Source organism: Cryptomeria japonica, unplaced genomic scaffold, assembly GCF_030272615.1.
Source record: "Cryptomeria japonica unplaced genomic scaffold, Sugi_1.0 HiC_scaffold_280, whole genome shotgun sequence".
In the NCBI taxonomy this organism is placed as follows: Eukaryota; Viridiplantae; Streptophyta; class Pinopsida; order Cupressales; family Cupressaceae; genus Cryptomeria; species Cryptomeria japonica.
Genome location: NW_026729102.1, coordinates 77,501 through 90,244, shown reverse-complemented (window position 1 = coordinate 90,244; position 12,744 = coordinate 77,501). Strand labels below are relative to the sequence as shown.

Below are 12,744 nucleotides of genomic sequence, written 5' to 3'. Positions count from 1 at the left end.
GAGCGCTCCCGGGTTCGCACCAGCATTGCGCACCTTTGATGCGCTGCCTTCACTAATTTCCAGAAAAGGCAAAAAAAAGAAAAAAATGAGATTTTAAAATTTCCGTTTTGAAAGATAGTGAAAAAAACGGAACGCGGGTGCCATCTTGAGCCCGCCCTGGTGTGCAGCCCAGGCAAGTTGTGCGCACCAAGGCACCCACCCTGGCCAAGGTGGGTCACGGGGTGGGTCCTAGGGTGGGTAACGGGGTGGGTACTAAGGTGCGTGCCAAGGTGGGTCATAGGGTGGGTGCCAAGGTGGGCACCAGGGTGGGTGTGCACCAACCCTAGCCAGGGTAGGTCACGGGGTGGTTGTCGGGGTGGGCGTCAAGGAGCCAAGGTGGGTGGCAAGTAGCCAAGTTGCGTGCCAAGGTGGGTGTCGGGGTGGGTGCCAAGGATCCAAGGTGGGTGCCAAGGAACCAAGGTGGGTGTCTGGGTGGGTGCCGAGGTGGGAGCCAGGGTGGGTCCCAAGGTGAGTGCAAAGGTGGGTGCCAGGGTCAAGGTGAGTGCCAATGTGGGTTCCAAGGTGCCAGGGTCAGGGTGAGTGCCAATGTGGGTTCAAAGGTGCTAAGTTGGGTGCGAGGTTGGGTGCGAGGGTGGGTGGGTGCCAAGGTGTGCTAGGTGGAAGCCCGGGTGGGTCGGCATCCCATGGGTGTCGAGTTGGGTGCCTGATGGGTGCTTCTTGTCAAGTTTTAGTCGTCGGGACTCATTTCGAGCCTTAGAGGTCGTTTCTTGTCCGGTTGCCCTGTCTTCGACCTGGGAACCCAATTTTGGTCCTCGGGTCCCATTTTTTTTTGTCTCGCATCCCACTTTTGGCCTGTGGCCTTTTCGGGGTCGATTCTCGTTTTGGGCATCAGAGCATGTTTCTTCTCCTAAAACCCAATATTTGTTTATTAAGTCTCGGAACACATTTTTGTTCTCGTGGACCCATCATGGGTCTTGGAACGCATTTGTGGTCCTTGGGTCCCATTTTGCATCCCGAAACTTGTGTTTTGGTGCTTGATCCCTATTTTGGGTGCCCACCTTGCACCAAGTGCGCACCCGGGGCAAACCGAGCGCCTTGGTGCACCGGGGCAAGATCGAGCGTGCACCCGAGGCGCCCCGAACATGCACCAAGGTGCACTCGGCCCACATGTGAGCGCAGGTCGTTGCGCCCGAGGTGGTGTGTGGGCACCGCGTTGCAGACGGGACACTGCACGCACACGACGCCCCCTCCAGGTGCACGCACGTAGGCCGGGCCGGGTGCACACCCGACGCCCTAGCAAGGTGCGCGCACCCGGGCAGGGCTCACACTTGGCGAACGGGGCGCACTTCGCGAGGGAGGGTGTGCACCTCGACGGGGGTGGGTGGCCGGGGTGGATTCGCACGTGGGTCGCGGTTTGCTAAGTACACACTGCGACAAGCTCATAACGGGTGCGATCATACCAGCGTTAGTGCACCGGATCCCATCAGAACTCCGCAGTTAAGCGCGCTTGGGCCGGAGTAGTACTGGGATGGGTGACCTCCCGGGAAGTCCCGGTGTTGCACCCTTTTTTAGTTTTTCGCCGGGCGTCGCAATGCTATTTGAATAAACCTTTTGCCCGTTTGCGTTCTCGTCGGGGCCGGGCCGGGCCGGGGTGCGCTGCCCGCACTACCGCGCGCGCGGGGGCGACACCGAGCGCGCACCCGAGGCGCCCCGAGCACACAGGCCACGGTGCAACCCGGGCGTTGTGCGCGCACCCCGGTGCGCCCGAGGTGCTGCGCGCGCACCCAGGTGAAATCGGTGTGCACCTCGGCCAGTGCGCGCTCGGTCGAGTCGCGCACGTTGGCCAAGGTGCACGGTGATGTTTCTTACTCTAAGGTTCCGCACCAGACGCCCGGGACAGGTGAGCGAAGCTGGGCGGGGCCGGGTGCGCGGCCGGGGCAGGTGCACGCAGCTGGAGAGAGCTTTGGAGCACACTTCGGAGCGCACCAATGATGCGCTCCATTCAAAAGTTTCCTGAAAAGGCAAAAAAAGTTGAGATTATAGAATTTCCCACTTGAGAGATTGTAAAAAAAAAAAATTTAAAATGAAGGAAACGCGGGTGCCAAGGTGTGCGCAGCCCAGCCAAGGTGTGCGCACCAAGGCGCCCACCCTGGCGAAGGTGCACGCAAGGTGCGCACCCGAGGCAAACCGGACAATTAACCCAACTTTCGACTTCGCGCGCACCTTGGAGCGCACTTCGGAGCGCTCCTTGGTGCGCACCAATCTTGGGCACCTCGGAGTGCACCATGGCGCCCACCAAGGTGCGCACCCGGGGCAAACCGAGCTCCGACTTCGTGCGCACCTTGGAGCGCACGAAAGGTGCGCACCATGGCGCCCACCAAGGTGCGCAGCCCAGCCAAGGCGTGCGCATCAAGGTGCGCACCCTGGCGAAGGTGCGCACCCGGGGCAAACCGAGCTCCGACTTCGTGCGCACCTTGGAGCGCACAAAAGGTGCGCAACCCAGCCAAGGTGTGCGCACCCCGGTCAAACCGAGCTCCGAATCGTGCGCACCAGAGGTGCACGCCATCGTGCGCACCTTGGAGCACACTTCGGAGCCCTCCTTGGTGCGCGCCGATGTTGCGCACCTCGGAGCGCACCCGGGGAAAACAATGCAATTAACCCGACTTTCGACTTCGTGGGCACCTCGGAGCGCTCTCGGGTTCGCACCTCGGAGCACACCGAGGTGCGCACCTTTGATGCGCTGCCTTCACCAATTTCCAGAAAAGGCAAGAAAACATTGAGAAGGTGTGCGCACCGAGGTGCCCACCCTGGCGAAGGTGCACGCGAGGTGCGCACCCGGGGCAAACCGGGCTCCGACTTCGTGCACGCCGCACCTTGGAGCACACTTCGGAGCGCTCCTTGGTGCGCACCAGGGCGCGCAACCCAGCCGAGGTGCCCACCCCGGCGAAGGTGCACGCGAGGTGCGCACCCGGGGCAAACCGGGCTCCGACTTCGTGCACGCCATGGTGCCCACCGCGGCGAAGGTGCACGCGAGGTGCGCACCCGGGGCAAACCGGGCTCCGACTTCGTGCACGCCGCACCTTGGAGCACACTTCGGAGCGCTCCTTGGTGCGCACCATGGTGCCCACCAGGGCGCGCAACCCCGCCGAAGGTGCACGCGAGGTGCGCACCCGGGGCAAACCGGGCTCCGACTTCGTGCACGCCGCACCTTGGAGCACACTTCGGAGCGCTCCTTGGTGCGCACCATGGTGCCCACCAGGGCGCGCAACCCCGCCGAAGGTGCACGCAAGGTGCGCACCCGGGGCAAACCGGGCTCCGACTTCGTGCACGCCATGGTGCGCACCGCGGCGAAGGTGCGCACCCGGGGCAAACCGGGCTCCGACTTCGTGCACGCCGCACCTTGGAGCACACTTCGGAGCGCTCCTTGGTGCGCACCAGGGCGCGCAACCCAGCCGAGGTGCCCACCCCGGCGAAGGTGCACGCGAGGTGCGTACCCGGGGCAAACCGGGCTCCGACTTCGTGCACGCCGCACCTTGGAGCACACTTCGGAGCGCTCCTTGGTGCGCACCATGGTGCCCACCAGGCCGCGCAACCCAGCCAAGGTGTGCGCACCAAGGTGCACGCGAGGTGCGCACCCGGGGCAAACCGGGGTCCGACTTCGTGCACGCCGCACCTTGGAGCACACATCGGGGCGCTCCCGGGTTCGCACCGGCGTTGCGCACCGTGGTGGGCACCTCGGAGCACACCAAGGTGGGCAGCGAGGTGCGCACCTTTGATGCGATGCCTTCACTAATTTCCATAAAAGGCAAAAAAAAAACGAGATTTTAAAATTTCCGTTTTGAAAGATAGTGAGAAAAAGGGAATGCTGGTGCCATCTTGAGCCCGCCCTGGTGCGCAGCCCAGCCAAGGTGTGCGCACCAAGGTGCCCACCCTGGCGAAGGTGCGCGCCCGGGCAATTAACCCAACTTCCAACTTCGCGCGCGCCAGGGTGGGAGCGCACCCAACAACCGGGCCTGGGAAGAGCCAATGCGAGAAACCCCACCAAACGCTCTGACAAAAAAAGAGGGGGCGCTCCAGTAACCCCGCTTCGGAGCGCACCCTGGGCAAACCCAGCCAAGGTGCCCACCCCGGCCAAGGTGCAGGCGAGGTGCGCACCCGGGGCAAACCGGGCTCCGACAACGTGCACGCCGCACCTTGGAGCACACTTCGTAGCGCTCCCGGGTGCGCACCTCAGAGCACACCAAGGTGGGCAGCGAGGTGCGCACCTTTGATGCGCTGCCTTCACTAATTTCCAGAAAAGGCAAAAAAAAAAGGAGATTTTAAAATTTCCGTTTTGAAAGATAGTGAAAAAAACGGAACGCGCGTGCCATCTTGAGCCCGCCCTGGTGCGCAGCCCAGGTAAGGTGCCCACCCTGGCAAAGGTGCGCACCCGGGCAATTAACCCTACTTCCGACTTCGTGCGCGCCAGGGTGGCAACCGGGCCTCGGAAGAGCCAATGCGAGAAACCCCACCAAACGCTCCGACAAAAAAAGAGGCGGCGCTCCAATAACCCCGCTTCGGAGCGCAGCCGGGGCAAACCCAGCCAAGGTGCCCACCCCGACGAAGGTGCACGCGAGGTGCGCACCCGGGGCAAACCGGGCTCCGACAACGTGCACGCAGCACCTTGGAGCACACTTCGAAGCACTCCCGGGTGCCCACCGGCGTTGCGCACCGTGGTGGGCAGCGAGGTGCGCACCTTTGATGCGCTGCCTTCACTAATTTCCAGAAAAAGGCAAACAAAAATGAGATTTTAAAATTTCCGTTTTGAAAGATAGTGAAAAAAAAGGAACGCGGGTGCCATCTTGAGCCCGCCCTGGTGCGCAGCCCAGGCAAGGCATGCGCACCAAGGTGCCCACCCGAGGTGCACACGCGGGGCAAACCGGGCTCCGACTTCGTGCAGGCCGCACCTTGGAGCACACTTCGGAGCGCTCCTTGGTGCGCACCATGGTGCCCACCAGGGCGCGCAACCCAGCCAAGGTCTGCACACCAAGGTGCCCACCCCGGCGAAGGTGCACGCGAGGTGCGCACCCGGGGCAAACCGGGCTCCGACTTCGTGCACGCCATGGTGCCCACCGCGGCGAAGGTGCACGCGAGGTGCGCACCCGGGGCAAACCGGGCTCCGACTTCGTGCACGCCGCACCTTGGAGCACACTTCGGAGCGCTCCTTGGTGCGCACCATGGTGCCCACCAGGGCGCGCAACCCAGCCAAGGTGTGCGCACCAAGGTGCACGCGAGGTGCGCACCCGGGGCAAACCGGGGTCCGACTTCGTGCACGCCGCACCTTGGAGCACACATCGGAGCGCTCCCAGGTTCGCACCAGCGTTGCGCACCTTTGATGCGCTGCCTTCACTAATTTCCAGAAAAGGCAAAAAAAAACGATATTTTAAAATTTCCGTTCTGAAAGATAGTGAAAAAAACGGAACGCGGGTGCCATCTTGAGCCCTTCCTGGTGCGCAGCCCAGGCAAGTTGTGCGCACCAAGGTGCCCACCCTGGCGGAGGTGCGCGCCCGGGGCAAACCGGGCTCCGACTTCGTGCACTGCATGGTGCCCACCAAGGCGCGCAACCCAGCCAAGGTGCCCACCGCAGCGAAGGTGCACGCGAGGTGCACACCCGGGGCAAACCGGGCTCCGACTTCGTGCACGCCGCACCTTGGAGCACACTTCAGAGCGCTCCTTGGTGCGCACCAGGGCGCGCAACCCAGCCGAGGTGCCCACCCCGGCGAAGGTGCACGCGAGGTGCGCACCCGGGGCAAACCGGGCTCCGACTTCGTGCACGCCATGGTGCCCACCGCGGCGAAGGTGCGCACCCGGGGCAAACCGGGCTCCGACTTCGTGCACGCCGCACCTTGGAGCACACTTCGGAGCGCTCCTTGGTGCGCACCATGGTGCCCACCAGGCCGCGCAACCCAGCCAAGGTGTGCGCACCAAGGTGCACGCGAGGTGCGCACCCGGGGCAAACCGGGGTCCGACTTCGTGCACGCCGCACCTTGGAGCACACATCGGGGCGCTCCCGGGTTCGCACCGGCGTTGCGCACCGTGGTGGGCACCTCGGAGCACACCAAGGTGGGCAGCGAGGTGCGCACCTTTGATGCGATGCCTTCACTAATTTCCATAAAAGGCAAAAAAAAAATGAGATTTTAAAATTTCCGTTTTGAAAGATAGTGAGAAAAAGGGAATGCTGGTGCCATCTTGAGCCCGCCCTGGTGCGCAGCCCAGCCAAGGTTTGCGCACCAAGGTGCCCACCCTGGCGAAGGTGCGCGCCCGGGCAATTAACCCAACTTCCAACTTCGCGCGCGCCAGGGTGGGAGCGCACCCAACAACCGGGCCTGGGAAGAGCCAATGCGAGAAACCCCACCAAACTCTCTGACAAAAAAAGAGGGGGCGCTCCAGTAACCCCGCTTCGGAGCGCACCCTGGGCAAACCCAGCCAAGGTGCCCACCCCGGCCAAGGTGCAGGCGAGGTGCGCACCCGGGGCAAACCGGGCTCCGACAACGTGCACGCCGCACCTTGGAGCACACTTCGTAGCGCTCCCGGGTGCGCACCTCAGAGCACACCAAGGTGGGCAGCGAGGTGCGCACCTTTGATGCGCTGCCTTCACTAATTTCCAGAAAAGGCAAAAAAAAAAGGAGATTTTAAAATTTCCGTTTTGAAAGATAGTGAAAAAAACGGAACGCGCGTGCCATCTTGAGCCCGCCCTGGTGCGCAGCCCAGGTAAGGTGCCACCCTGGCAAAGGTGCGCACCCGGGCAATTAACCCTACTTCCGACTTCGTGCGCGCCAGGGTGGCAACCGGGCCTCGGAAGAGCCAATGCGAGAAACCCCACCAAACGCTCCGACAAAAAAAGAGGCGGCGCTCCAATAACCCCGCTTCGGAGCGCAGCCGGGGCAAACCAAGCCAAGGTGCCCACCCCGACGAAGGTGCACGCGAGGTGCGCACCCGGGGCAAACCGGGCTCCGACAACGTGCACGCAGCACCTTGGAGCACACTTCGAAGCACTCCCGGGTGCCCACCGGCGTTGCGCACCGTGGTGGGCAGCGAGGTGCGCACCTTTGATGCGCTGCCTTCACTAATTTCCAGAAAAAGGCAAAAAAAAATGAGATTTTAAAATTTCCGTTTTGAAAGATAGTGAAAAAAAAGGAACGCGGGTGCCATCTTGAGCCCGCCCTGGTGCGCAGCCCAGGCAAGGCATGCGCACCAAGGTGCCCACCCGAGGTGCACACCCGGGGCAAACCGGGCTCCGACTTCGTGCAGGCCGCACCTTGGAGCACACTTCGGAGCGCTCCTTGGTGCGCACCATGGTGCCCACCAGGGCGCACCCGGGGCAAACCGGGCTCCGACTTCGTGCACGCCGCACCTTGGAGCACACATCGGAGCGCTCCCAGGTTCGCACCAGCGTTGCGCACCTTTGATGCGCTGCCTTCACTAATTTCCAGAAAAGGCAAAAAAAAACGATATTTTAAAATTTCCGTTCTGAAAGATAGTGAAAAAAACGGAACGCGGGTGCCATCTTGAGCCCTTCCTGGTGCGCAGCCCAGGCAAGTTGTGCGCACCAAGGTGCCCACCCTGGCGGAGGTGCGCGCCCGGGGCAAACCGGGCTCCGACTTCGTGCACTGCATGGTGCCCACCAAGGCGCGCAACCCAGCCAAGGTGCCCACCGCAGCGAAGGTGCACGCGAGGTGCGCACCCGAGGTGCACACCCGGGGCAAACCGGGCTCCGACTTCGTGCACGCCGCACCTTGGAGCACACTTCAGAGCGCTCCTTGGTACGCACCAGGGCGCGCAACCCAGCCAAGGTGCTCACCCCGGCGAAGGTGCACGCGAGGTGCGCACCCGGGGCAAACCGGGCTCGAACTTCGTGCACGCCGCACCTTGGAGCACACATCGGAGCGCTCCCGGGTTCGCACCAGCATTGCGCACCTTTGATGCGCTGCCTTCACTAATTTCCAGAAAAGGCAAAAAAAAGAAAAAAATGAGATTTTAAAATTTCCGTTTTGAAAGATAGTGAAAAAAACGGAACGCGGGTGCCATCTTGAGCCCGCCCTGGTGTGCAGCCCAGGCAAGTTGTGCGCACCAAGGCACCCACCCTGGCCAAGGTGGGTCACGGGGTGGGTCCTAGGGTGGGTAACGGGGTGGGTACTAAGGTGCGTGCCAAGGTGGGTCATAGGGTGGGTGCCAAGGTGGGCACCAGGGTGGGTGTGCACCAACCCTAGCCAGGGTAGGTCACGGGGTGGTTGTCGGGGTGGGCGTCAAGGAGCCAAGGTGGGTGGCAAGTAGCCAAGTTGCGTGCCAAGGTGGGTGTCGGGGTGGGTGCCAAGGATCCAAGGTGGGTGCCAAGGAACCAAGGTGGGTGTCTGGGTGGGTGCCGAGGTGGGAGCCAGGGTGGGTCCCAAGGTGAGTGCAAAGGTGGGTGCCAGGGTCAAGGTGAGTGCCAATGTGGGTTCCAAGGTGCCAGGGTCAGGGTGAGTGCCAATGTGGGTTCAAAGGTGCTAAGTTGGGTGCGAGGTTGGGTGCGAGGGTGGGTGGGTGCCAAGGTGTGCTAGGTGGAAGCCCGGGTGGGTCGGCATCCCATGGGTGTCGAGTTGGGTGCCTGATGGGTGCTTCTTGTCAAGTTTTAGTCGTCGGGACTCATTTCGAGCCTTAGAGGTCGTTTCTTGTCCGGTTGCCCTGTCTTCGACCTGGGAACCCAATTTTGGTCCTCGGGTCCCATTTTTTTTTGTCTCGCATCCCACTTTTGGCCTGTGGCCTTTTCGGGGTCGATTCTCGTTTTGGGCATCAGAGCATGTTTCTTCTCCTAAAACCCAATATTTGTTTATTAAGTCTCGGAACACATTTTTGTTCTCGTGGACCCATCATGGGTCTTGGAACGCATTTGTGGTCCTTGGGTCCCATTTTGCATCCCGAAACTTGTGTTTTGGTGCTTGATCCCTATTTTGGGTGCCCACCTTGCACCAAGTGCGCACCCGGGGCAAACCGAGCGCCTTGGTGCACCGGGGCAAGATTGAGCGTGCACCCGAGGCGCCCCGAACATGCACCAAGGTGCACTCGGCCCACATGTGAGCGCAGGTCGTTGCGCCCGAGGTGGTGTGTGGGCACCGCGTTGCAGACGGGACACTGCACGCACACGACGCCCCCTCCAGGTGCACGCACGTAGGCCGGGCCGGGTGCACACCCGACGCCCTAGCAAGGTGCGCGCACCCGGGCAGGGCTCACACTTGGCGAACGGGGCGCACTTCGCGAGGGAGGGTGTGCACCTCGACGGGGGTGGGTGGCCGGGGTGGATTCGCACGTGGGTCGCGGTTTGCTAAGTACACACTGCGACAAGCTCATAACGGGTGCGATCATACCAGCGTTAGTGCACCGGATCCCATCAGAACTCCGCAGTTAAGCGCGCTTGGGCCGGAGTAGTACTGGGATGGGTGACCTCCCGGGAAGTCCCGGTGTTGCACCCTTTTTTAGTTTTTCGCCGGGCGTCGCAATGCTATTTGAATAAACCTTTTGCCCGTTTGCGTTCTCGTCGGGGCCGGGCCGGGCCGGGGTGCGCTGCCCGCACTACCGCGCGCGCGGGGGCGACACCGAGCGCGCACCCGAGGCGCCCCGAGCACACAGGCCACGGTGCAACCCGGGCGTTGTGCGCGCACCCCGGTGCGCCCGAGGTGCTGCGCGCGCACCCAGGTGAAATCGGTGTGCACCTCGGCCAGTGCGCGCTCGGTCGAGTCGCGCACGTTGGCCAAGGTGCACGGTGATGTTTCTTACTCTAAGGTTCCGCACCAGACGCCCGGGACAGGTGAGCGAAGCTGGGCGGGGCCGGGTGCGCGGCCGGGGCAGGTGCACGCAGCTGGAGAGAGCTTTGGAGCACACTTCGGAGCGCACCAATGATGCGCTCCATTCAAAAGTTTCCTGAAAAGGCAAAAAAAGTTGAGATTATAGAATTTCCCACTTGAGAGATTGTAAAAAAAAAAAATTTAAAATGAAGGAAACGCGGGTGCCAAGGTGTGCGCAGCCCAGCCAAGGTGTGCGCACCAAGGCGCCCACCCTGGCGAAGGTGCACGCAAGGTGCGCACCCGAGGCAAACCGGACAATTAACCCAACTTTCGACTTCGCGCGCACCTTGGAGCGCACTTCGGAGCGCTCCTTGGTGCGCACCAATCTTGGGCACCTCGGAGTGCACCATGGCGCCCACCAAGGTGCGCACCCGGGGCAAACCGAGCTCCGACTTCGTGCGCACCTTGGAGCGCACGAAAGGTGCGCACCATGGCGCCCACCAAGGTGCGCAGCCCAGCCAAGGCGTGCGCATCAAGGTGCGCACCCTGGCGAAGGTGCGCACCCGGGGCAAACCGAGCTCCGACTTCGTGCGCACCTTGGAGCGCACAAAAGGTGCGCAACCCAGCCAAGGTGTGCGCACCCCGGTCAAACCGAGCTCCGAATCGTGCGCACCAGAGGTGCACGCCATCGTGCGCACCTTGGAGCACACTTCGGAGCCCTCCTTGGTGCGCGCCGATGTTGCGCACCTCGGAGCGCACCCGGGGAAAACAATGCAATTAACCCGACTTTCGACTTCGTGGGCACCTCGGAGCGCTCTCGGGTTCGCACCTCGGAGCACACCGAGGTGCGCACCTTTGATGCGCTGCCTTCACCAATTTCCAGAAAAGGCAAGAAAACATTGAGAAGGTGTGCGCACCGAGGTGCCCACCCTGGCGAAGGTGCACGCGAGGTGCGCACCCGGGGCAAACCGGGCTCCGACTTCGTGCACGCCGCACCTTGGAGCACACTTCGGAGCGCTCCTTGGTGCGCACCAGGGCGCGCAACCCAGCCGAGGTGCCCACCCCGGCGAAGGTGCACGCGAGGTGCGCACCCGGGGCAAACCGGGCTCCGACTTCGTGCACGCCATGGTGCCCACCGCGGCGAAGGTGCACGCGAGGTGCGCACCCGGGGCAAACCGGGCTCCGACTTCGTGCACGCCGCACCTTGGAGCACACTTCGGAGCGCTCCTTGGTGCGCACCATGGTGCCCACCAGGGCGCGCAACCCCGCCGAAGGTGCACGCGAGGTGCGCACCCGGGGCAAACCGGGCTCCGACTTCGTGCACGCCGCACCTTGGAGCACACTTCGGAGCGCTCCTTGGTGCGCACCATGGTGCCCACCAGGGCGCGCAACCCCGCCGAAGGTGCACGCGAGGTGCGCACCCGGGGCAAACCGGGCTCCGACTTCGTGCACGCCATGGTGCGCACCGCGGCGAAGGTGCGCACCCGGGGCAAACCGGGCTCCGACTTCGTGCACGCCGCACCTTGGAGCACACTTCGGAGCGCTCCTTGGTGCGCACCAGGGCGCGCAACCCAGCCGAGGTGCCCACCCCGGCGAAGGTGCACGCGAGGTGCGTACCCGGGGCAAACCGGGCTCCGACTTCGTGCACGCCGCACCTTGGAGCACACTTCGGAGCGCTCCTTGGTGCGCACCATGGTGCCCACCAGGCCGCGCAACCCAGCCAAGGTGTGCGCACCAAGGTGCACGCGAGGTGCGCACCCGGGGCAAACCGGGGTCCGACTTCGTGCACGCCGCACCTTGGAGCACACATCGGGGCGCTCCCGGGTTCGCACCGGCGTTGCGCACCGTGGTGGGCACCTCGGAGCACACCAAGGTGGGCAGCGAGGTGCGCACCTTTGATGCGATGCCTTCACTAATTTCCATAAAAGGCAAAAAAAAAACGAGATTTTAAAATTTCCGTTTTGAAAGATAGTGAGAAAAAGGGAATGCTGGTGCCATCTTGAGCCCGCCCTGGTGCGCAGCCCAGCCAAGGTGTGCGCACCAAGGTGCCCACCCTGGCGAAGGTGCGCGCCCGGGCAATTAACCCAACTTCCAACTTCGCGCGCGCCAGGGTGGGAGCGCACCCAACAACCGGGCCTGGGAAGAGCCAATGCGAGAAACCCCACCAAACGCTCTGACAAAAAAAGAGGGGGCGCTCCAGTAACCCCGCTTCGGAGCGCACCCTGGGCAAACCCAGCCAAGGTGCCCACCCCGGCCAAGGTGCAGGCGAGGTGCGCACCCGGGGCAAACCGGGCTCCGACAACGTGCACGCCGCACCTTGGAGCACACTTCGTAGCGCTCCCGGGTGCGCACCTCAGAGCACACCAAGGTGGGCAGCGAGGTGCGCACCTTTGATGCGCTGCCTTCACTAATTTCCAGAAAAGGCAAAAAAAAAAGGAGATTTTAAAATTTCCGTTTTGAAAGATAGTGAAAAAAACGGAACGCGCGTGCCATCTTGAGCCCGCCCTGGTGCGCAGCCCAGGTAAGGTGCCCACCCTGGCAAAGGTGCGCACCCGGGCAATTAACCCTACTTCCGACTTCGTGCGCGCCAGGGTGGCAACCGGGCCTCGGAAGAGCCAATGCGAGAAACCCCACCAAACGCTCCGACAAAAAAAGAGGCGGCGCTCCAATAACCCCGCTTCGGAGCGCAGCCGGGGCAAACCCAGCCAAGGTGCCCACCCCGACGAAGGTGCACGCGAGGTGCGCACCCGGGGCAAACCGGGCTCCGACAACGTGCACGCAGCACCTTGGAGCACACTTCGAAGCACTCCCGGGTGCCCACCGGCGTTGCGCACCGTGGTGGGCAGCGAGGTGCGCACCTTTGATGCGCTGCCTTCACTAATTTCCAGAAAAAGGCAAACAAAAATGAGATTTTAAAATTTCCGTTTTGAAAGATAGTGAAAAA

The 12,744-nt window shown here is 62.7% G+C and overlaps 2 non-coding genes across 2 annotated transcripts; both read left to right on the top strand.

The window, feature by feature from the left end:
* The first annotated feature begins 1,446 nt into the window (after window positions 1–1,446).
* Window positions 1,447–1,565, top strand: LOC131870043 (5S ribosomal RNA). Its single transcript, XR_009368411.1, has one exon. It is a non-coding gene; the product is annotated as a 5S ribosomal RNA (ribosomal RNA).
* Window positions 1,566–9,369: 7,804 nt separating this feature from the next.
* Window positions 9,370–9,488, top strand: LOC131870071 (5S ribosomal RNA). Its single transcript, XR_009368438.1, has one exon. It is a non-coding gene; the product is annotated as a 5S ribosomal RNA (ribosomal RNA).
* The last annotated feature ends 3,256 nt before the right edge of the window (window positions 9,489–12,744 follow it).